The sequence below is a fragment of the Lolium rigidum genome, unplaced genomic scaffold (assembly GCF_022539505.1).
Source record: "Lolium rigidum isolate FL_2022 unplaced genomic scaffold, APGP_CSIRO_Lrig_0.1 contig_31174_1, whole genome shotgun sequence".
NCBI classification, from domain to species: domain Eukaryota; kingdom Viridiplantae; phylum Streptophyta; class Magnoliopsida; order Poales; family Poaceae; genus Lolium; species Lolium rigidum.
In genome coordinates, this window is record NW_025900161.1 from 1 (window position 1) to 8,077 (window position 8,077).

Here is an 8,077-nt window from a genome sequence, read left to right on the forward strand (position 1 = left end):
GGGCTGGACTTCTTCCTTCATGATCAACGACAAGCTCGGGCCGCCCGATGGGCCACATGCCTCATCACCGTCTGTGGGCCACCCGGGCTTGCCGGATCTAGGCACTGTCGATGGTACACCTATGAAGTATACCCACAACACCTGGACAAGATTCTAAAGAAGTTTAGAATGGATGAAAGTAAGAAAGGATTCTTACCGATGTTGCCAGGTAAGGTCTTGAGTAAAATTCAAGGTCCGGCTACGGCAGAAGAAAGAGATAGGATGAATCAGATCCCCTATGCCTCGGCAGTAGGCTCTATCATGTATGCCATGCTGTGTACTACACCGGATATAGCACATGTTGTTAGTTTGACTAGCAGATATCAAAGTGATCCAGGAATGGAACACTGGACAGCGGTCAAGAATATCCTGAAGTACTTGAAAAGAACTAAGGATATGTTTCTTTGTTATGGCGGTGACCAAGAGCTCGTTGTAACCAGTTACACCGATGCAAGTTGGAACACTGATCCCGATGACTCTAAGTCTCGGTCCGGGTACGTGTTTATATTGAATGGTGCTGCAGTAAGCTGGTGCAGCTGCAAGCAGTGCACGGTGGCGAAGTCTTCAACAGAATCGGAATACATAGCGGCTTCGAAGGCTTCATCGGAAGCGGTATGGATGAAGAGGTTCATTGTTGAGCTTGGTGTGGTTCCTAGTGCATTGGACCCACTAGTCATTTATTGTGACAACATGGGTGCCATCGCCAATGCACAAGAACCAAGGTCACACAAGAAGCTGAAGCATATCAAGCTGCGTTTTCATTCGATTCGCGAGTACATCGAAGATGGAGAAGTAAAGATTTGCAAAGTACACAATGATCTGAATGTAGCAGATCCGTTGACTAAAGCTCTCCCTAGGGCAAAGCATGACCAACACCAGAATGTCATGGGTGTTAGGTACCTTACAATGTAATCTAGAGTCTTGACTCTAGTGCAAGTGGGAGACTGTTGGAGATATGCCCAAGAGGCAATAATAAAGTGGTTATTATATATCTTTGTGTTTATGATAAATTTTTATATACCATGCTATAATTGTATTAACCGAAACATTGATACATGTGTGTTATGTAAACAACAAGGAGTCCCTAGTAAGCCTCTTGTATAACTAGCTTGTTGATTAATAGATGATCATAGTTTCATGATCATGAACATTGGATGTTATTAATAACAAGGTTATGTCATTATGTGAATGATGTAATGGACACACCCAATTAAGCGTAGCATAAGATCACGTCATTAAGTTCATTTGCTATAACCTTTCGATACATAGTTACCTAGTCCTTTCGACCATGAGATCATGTAAATCACTTATGCCAGAAGGGTACTTTGATTACATCAAACGCCACTGCGTAAATGAGGGGTTATAAAGGTGGGATTAGGTATCCGGAAAGTATGAGTTGAGGCATATGGATCAACAGTGGGATTTGTCCATCCCGATGAAGGATAGATATACTCTGGGCCCTCTCGGTGGAATGTTGTCTAATTGGTTTGCAAACATATGAATGGTTCATAAGAGACCACATACCACGGTACGAGTAAAGAGTACTTGTCAGGAGACGAGGTTGAACAAGGTATAGAGATACCGATGATCAAACCTCGGACAAGTAAAATATCGCGTGACAAAGGGAATCGGTATTGTATGTAGATGGTTCATTCGATCACTAAGTCATCGTTGAATATGTGGGAGTCATTATGGATCTCCAGATCCCGCTATTGGTTATTGGTCGAAGAGAAGTCTCAACCATGTCTGCATAGTTCGCGAACCGTAGGGTGACACACTTAAGGTTTGATGTCGTTTGAGTAGATATGGAATATGGAATGGAGTTCGAAGTTTTGTTCGGAGTCTCGGATGGGATCCATGACATCACGAGGAGTTCCGGAATGGTCCGGAGAATAAGATTCATATATAGGAAGTCATTTTACAAGTTTGAAAATGATCCGGTGCATTTATGGAAGGTTCTAGAAGGTTTTAGAAAAGTCATGAAGAAAGACACTATGGAAGGTGGAGTCCCAGAGGGATTCCACAAGCTTGGCCGGCCAACCCTAAGGGGAGGAGTCCCAGGTGGGCTCCACCTGAGGTGGCCGGCCACCCTCCCTCAAGGAAAGGTGGGAATCCCACCTAGAGTGGGACTCCCATCTTGAGTAGGTTTCCCACCAAAGGTAGGTTTTGGTGTTGGGGTCTTATTCGAAGACTTGGGATACAACTCTTGGGGCTTCCACCTATATAATGAGGGGCATAGGGGAGGGCCCGGCCACACCTTGGCCGCACCACCACAACCCCCTTGAGGCCGGCGCCCTAGACCCCCTCTCTCCCCAAACCCTAGCGCCCCTCCTCCACATATCTCTCCCGCAGCGCATAGGTGAAGCCCTGCCGGAGATCTCCACCACCACCGTCACCACGCCGTCGTGCTGCCGGGATTCTAAGGAGGATCTACTACTTCTGCTGTCCGCTGGAATGGGGAGGAGGACGTCGTCTTCATCAACACCGTACGTGTGACCGAGTACGGAGGTGCTGCCCGATTGTGGCACCGTCAAGATCTTCTACGCGCTTTTGAAAGCGGCAAGTGATCATCTTCTGCAACAACGAGATATAATCTCGTAGGCTTTGGAAATCTTCAAGGGTTAGTCTCGTGATCCCCTCGTTGCTGCCGTCTTCTAGATTGGATCTTGGCTTGTGTTTCGTTCTTGCGGTAGGAAATTTTTTATTTTCTATGCTACGAATCCCATCAAAAACCGCAATAAATTTTGCATACAACGTTGGAAAAAACGTATAATATATCACAATAATCGTGGGAAAAAGTTACATCTGAATTCACCGGGGTTTACCCGGTTAGCCAATTTTTAGATTCTCAAAATTCCAAATGAAAATATGAAAGCAGGAAGATTCTATTTTTTCCTATAAATTACGGATTATATATTTTTTATTTTTCAAAAAATTAAAATTAATAATTGCATCCTGCATAAAGATGACTATTACCTTTACCTAATTTTTAGATTTTCAAATTTTTAGGTTTTAGGTTTGGCAAAAAAATAAATATTTTAAAAATTAAAAATTAAAAAATTAAAATAATACAAATTAAAAAGTTAATGTTTATCTATTAATTCGAGATTATTATTACATCATTACTTTTGGTTTATTAAAAGAATAATTTAAACTTCAAACAATAAATAAATATGACATCGACCAACATGTTAATAGGACTCATATGATACTAGTATCAAATACATGCGCTCGAAGCAATTGGATGCGGGATGGGATGGAACTCGAAAGTTAAGCGTGCTAGTGTTGGATTAGTGGGAGGATGAGTGACCGAGCGGCAAGTTTGATCACGAGTAAGTAATTTGACTAGAGATAGAGACTAAACTATGCAAATAACTGAAATAATAGAAATTCTGAAAAAATAGAAAGAAAATGAAGTGGAAAAAATTAGAAAAATTCACCTGGAGACATTTTCACCCCGACGCACGCAGCCCACGTGGATGGACCTTTAGTCCCGGTTCATAAGCAACCGGGACTAAAGGGGGGCCTTTAGTCTCGGGTATTTAGTCCCGGTTGCACAACCGGGACTAAAGCCTGTTATAAACCGGGACTAAAGGCCCTTTTTCTACTAGTATCTCGATATTTTTGGTTGACTGCTTCACGCTGTGTTGTACCTTTGGTTGTAAGTCTTTACTATTATATTGGAGTTGGTCGTAGCTCATACAACGCGTTTGGTGAGGAGATTGAGATCATCCGGACCATTCGATCTAATCTTACGTCTTCGCTTAACATCCGCCGGCATGCACCTTCCCGCAAATTACTTACCAAAATCTCCCTAATTATCATTAGTTTACTTACCAAAATATTCCTAATTACTTAAATCTCTTATACTACCCGAAAGGGGAACGAGTATCTCCTCCTTCCGGCCATCGCCGCCGCCACATAGCACCGGCAGCCTCCACCGCCGATTGGCGCCGCTATGACGCTGCCGGACTCCACATACTCCCCATCTCCTCCCTCTATCGCCATCGCCGCTGCACAATACAGTCTCCTCCCTCTTCGATTAGGAGACACCCAATGTCTCCGCCTGGACTGCCTCCGATCCCTGCCGTCCTACATCAGGATCACCATGGCGCATCGCCATCAGCAGCAATCGGCTACATAAGAACGAAGTTCCTTCGAGTCCACAGCCACCGCGCGGCCTCATCTCCGGTAAGCCTGGCGGCGGGTGCAGCGTCCGGACAATCTGGATCCTCACGCCCCATGACGCGATCTACCCTTTCCAGGTACGCACGACCGGCACCGTCCCTACCTCGCAAATTCTGGATGAATACGTGGGCTTCTCGTGGCAGGGTTCGACCCTTCTTGTCCCAGGAACTGACCATCCCCCTTCATGCATGCGGTTTGCAGTGGTGGGGAAATGGAGGCGCGTGGGAGGCGGAAGGGGCTGGGAAGGGCGTGAAGATGCGACTGTCGGCTGACTACGAGAAGCCCATGCCTTTGCCGGCAATTTGAGAAGGTTTGGCTGCGTCATATCTCTTGATGTAGCTTGCTTCAGAGAAATTGTTGTGGCCGTGTTAAAGTTAGATACAGGACAACTCAAAATTACGTTGTTTTTTCCTGTGCTTTCTCAAGGGAAAGGTTTGGTTGCTTCATTCTTGTGATCCGTCCAGGTAGAGTTATTTGTAATTTCTAGATCCATGACAACTGAATATTATTTCCTATGGAAAAATACACACCCTCCTTATATAGTTGTTGGACATTTTTCTTCTTCAGTTTTGATGCTCATGCGTAGGTTTTGGTGGAAGCGAAGATTTCAGTTAAGATTATAGGCTATCACAACGTTTTCTGTTATGACCTAATTTATGTACTGAATGAATACTTACCTTCATACATTTTATGCTCTGTCATACGTATTAGGTCGGTCGCACTATCTGTGAATTTTTATGAGGATTCTATAAGTGATGCACATTATGTAGCTTACAATCTTAACCCATTTTCATTGATGATTTATTTGTTTCCTTCTCATCATTGTGAGGATTTTGCATCTGATTATGATATTTTTTATGGAGCTATTTTTTGCAGATGCTGAGTACAATAATGGAAATTGGACAGGTTAATCGACCAATAATCATGGTTTATGGTGGAACTACTAAGGTAATATGTTACCCCTGTTTTCTTGCTGTTAAATTTACTGGTGCAGAATGCTCTTTGTTTTGATATATTGTTTTTAGATTAATTTGTGAAAGTGACTCAAAGCTATGATAAACTAAACTGCTTCTGTGACATACAAATGGCTCTCCGTACAAGTAACAAAGTTCACTGTAGCTTCCCATATAATATGTTAAATGTGTGTTGGTTCAGTGTTGTTTACATGTTACATGTTACTGATAGTTTTCAGACTTTGAGATTTTTTTAATGCACCTTGGACACTTTCAGGCCATATGCCTTAAATATCTGCTTTCCAGTTAAGTGTGTCACCTTTGAATGCCCCTAACCCGGGGCTGAAACAGCGGGGTCAAAGGAATCCGCGACAGGCACAAGCCATTGTCGCCTGCTGCCTGAGTTGGCGCTGAAACGGCGCGGTTGAGGGGCTCCACGACAGGGATGGTCCATTCTTCGCTTGCAGCGTTTGAGTCGGTGTTGCGGCAGGGGTCGAGGGGCTCCCCGACGGAAACACTCTCCCCAGGAGTCTACGACAATGAGATGGTGTCACCCATGCTGAGCAGTGAGATCGCGCTAGCCCTACATGTCGCCTACCTATGTAAGAATCTCAGCACGCTAGCCCACTTTCATGCATGTTGCTATTTACTTGACGCAAGTACTGCAGCTAGCCAGACGCTCACAGTTTAGTGTGTTGATCTTGGCGGTTCACGCAGATCTCTTTATTCAGAATTTCGGATCAGTTTATTTTTTATTACATTTTCTTTCTATTAGAACATAAGAGATTTTTTTTGCGAAAGATTAGGACGTAAGAGATTATTGTGATCATTTGCTGGAACAACTAGATTATACTTAGGGCCTGCTTAGATTACCTTTTATTAGCCCAAACCAGGCATATTAGATGGAGTGTGTGGAAACATTCCACGATGGAGCAGAATAAGCGCTTGGTTCGCTGTTTTACTTTCCCGATTTTCTCGGAATCGCTCCATAACTGCCTGCAAATTCCACGGACATGACGAGGTCCGGAAAAATTCCGGCTGGTTTTGTTGTGCACTAGAGGAAACTTACATATACAATATCCGGGTGGAAATAATATGGACTTCCCAAGTGGGGCCTTATGGAATACTTGAAGTGATATGAGCTGATGTTTGGAAGGTGAAACTGATGCAATATATCGCTTTTATCTGTTGTTTTTAAATATCGATGTGTATACTTTGCAACTGAATCTCATATTTAGTTGTATGAAATAATGTTGTGCAGAGACACATACTCAAAGGGGTCATAAATCAAACTTTAAATATATACTTTTAAGATGATTTTTTCAAAGAAAATATTTTATGATGCAAATGGTGCAATATAATAAAGTATGCTGGCTCATCTGGAAGTTCTGGCACTACAAAATCTTATTTTTCAGTTTCTTGTTATTTATCAACTATTTAAAAACAAATGTGCTAATTAAGTTAGTGGTTCAGCTTAAAGCAAGCTGCTTCATGTGAGGAGTTCGGAGGCTATTTTAGTCTATTGAGTAAATAAGCAAACTAAAGCTTTGAAGGCTCGTTTTGTTGTAGAACATACTTTGATACTTTTTTTTTTCTCTCCGAAGCATTAAGTTCACTATTTGTCATTTTCAGTTTACCTCTATTTCTGTTTAGATGTTAACATATTTCTCAAGCTTATCTTGCAATCTTTGGGCACGGCATCCCGACTACATCTTCGAGCATTGTATTCCATTCTTAGGTTGACTGCACCTTCAGATTCTTGGAGCTTTTTCAAATCATTTTGAAAAGGTGGAACTCGTAGTAATTTGTAACTTTTGACATTATTATTTTGAAAATGTTGAACTGAAACACAAGTCTGAAGTTTAAATAACCTTGTTTCTTTCATTTGGAAATGGCTAGGAGTGGTTCGGCAAGCTCTAATGTCTCTCATGTTTCCATTTCATTTTCTCTTTATCTTTTGTTTTTGTTTCTGTTTGGTTAGCAGGGAGGGAGGGAGGGGAGAGGTCTGAGTGATCACCTTTCTCAACTAGGGGGAGCTTGAAGTAATAACGCAGGTTGATGCAGGCCACTACGTTCTGCTGCGAGCAAGCGATGTTCTCTCCATGGTGTCATGTACATAAGAGAGATGTCATGTGCAGAGCTCTCTTACGGGCTTGCCATTCACGCCACTTGGAATTGGGGTTCACCAGTCATGGCCATGGGATGAGTCAGCTATGCGAAGGAGTGAATGATCAAGGGCGGGGCGATGGTGAGCTCGCTGGAATGGACAAGCCTACAATGCATTGTTGGTTGTGCGTGGGAAGATTGAGAAGAAGCTAAAAATGGAGATGGGGAAGCAGCTGTCGGCCTGTGTAGGTTTACGGCAACAGTTTACGACCATATTATGCTTGTAGCAGCATATGCCCATATTATCTCGGCCGAGCTCTTAGACAGTACGCAAAACCGTGACCGTGAAACGCATGATGTAGGGACATTTGATGCTTTGAACCTTGATTGCCGGTGCACAACGTTGTATTCACAAGAATCTACTGAAAAGTGGACCCTCTTTGATATAAACCAAACAATTCGTGTTTTGGGTGATTGACTAATGCTACTGTTGTGTTTACGAGCACTCGAATGACTAGGAAGCTATCTTTCTCCCGTAGCAACGCACGGGCATTTAACTAGTGCTTGATTGTATATCAGTTTAGGGGTCGTTTGGTAGGCTGAAACGATTTTTTGCATGATTCCGCTAGTGAGATGAGACTACCTACGTGCCGTAGACGGCCTACGCAGAGTTTTTGGCCCAGCAGAAATGCAAGGCTCAATTTATTTGTTTTTATATGAGCCTAGCTTTAGTCTCACCAATTATCCACATGGTAATCTTAACTCTCACCTCCTCACCTATCACAAAGCTT

General features: G+C 43.0%; 1 long non-coding RNA gene across 2 annotated transcripts; it reads left to right on the forward strand.

The window, feature by feature from the left end:
• The first annotated feature begins 4,087 nt into the window (after window positions 1–4,087).
• On the forward strand, window positions 4,088–7,791 carry LOC124680943. Of its 2 annotated transcripts, XR_006995635.1 has the most exons (5): window positions 4,088–4,304; window positions 4,429–4,537; window positions 5,104–5,175; window positions 5,458–5,782; window positions 7,245–7,791. It is a non-coding gene; the product is annotated as an uncharacterized LOC124680943 (long non-coding RNA). The 2 variants fall into 2 exon arrangements; XR_006995634.1 differs by lacking the exon at window positions 7,245–7,791 and having other exon boundaries at window positions 5,458–5,980.
• Window positions 7,792–8,077: the final 286 nt, after the last annotated feature.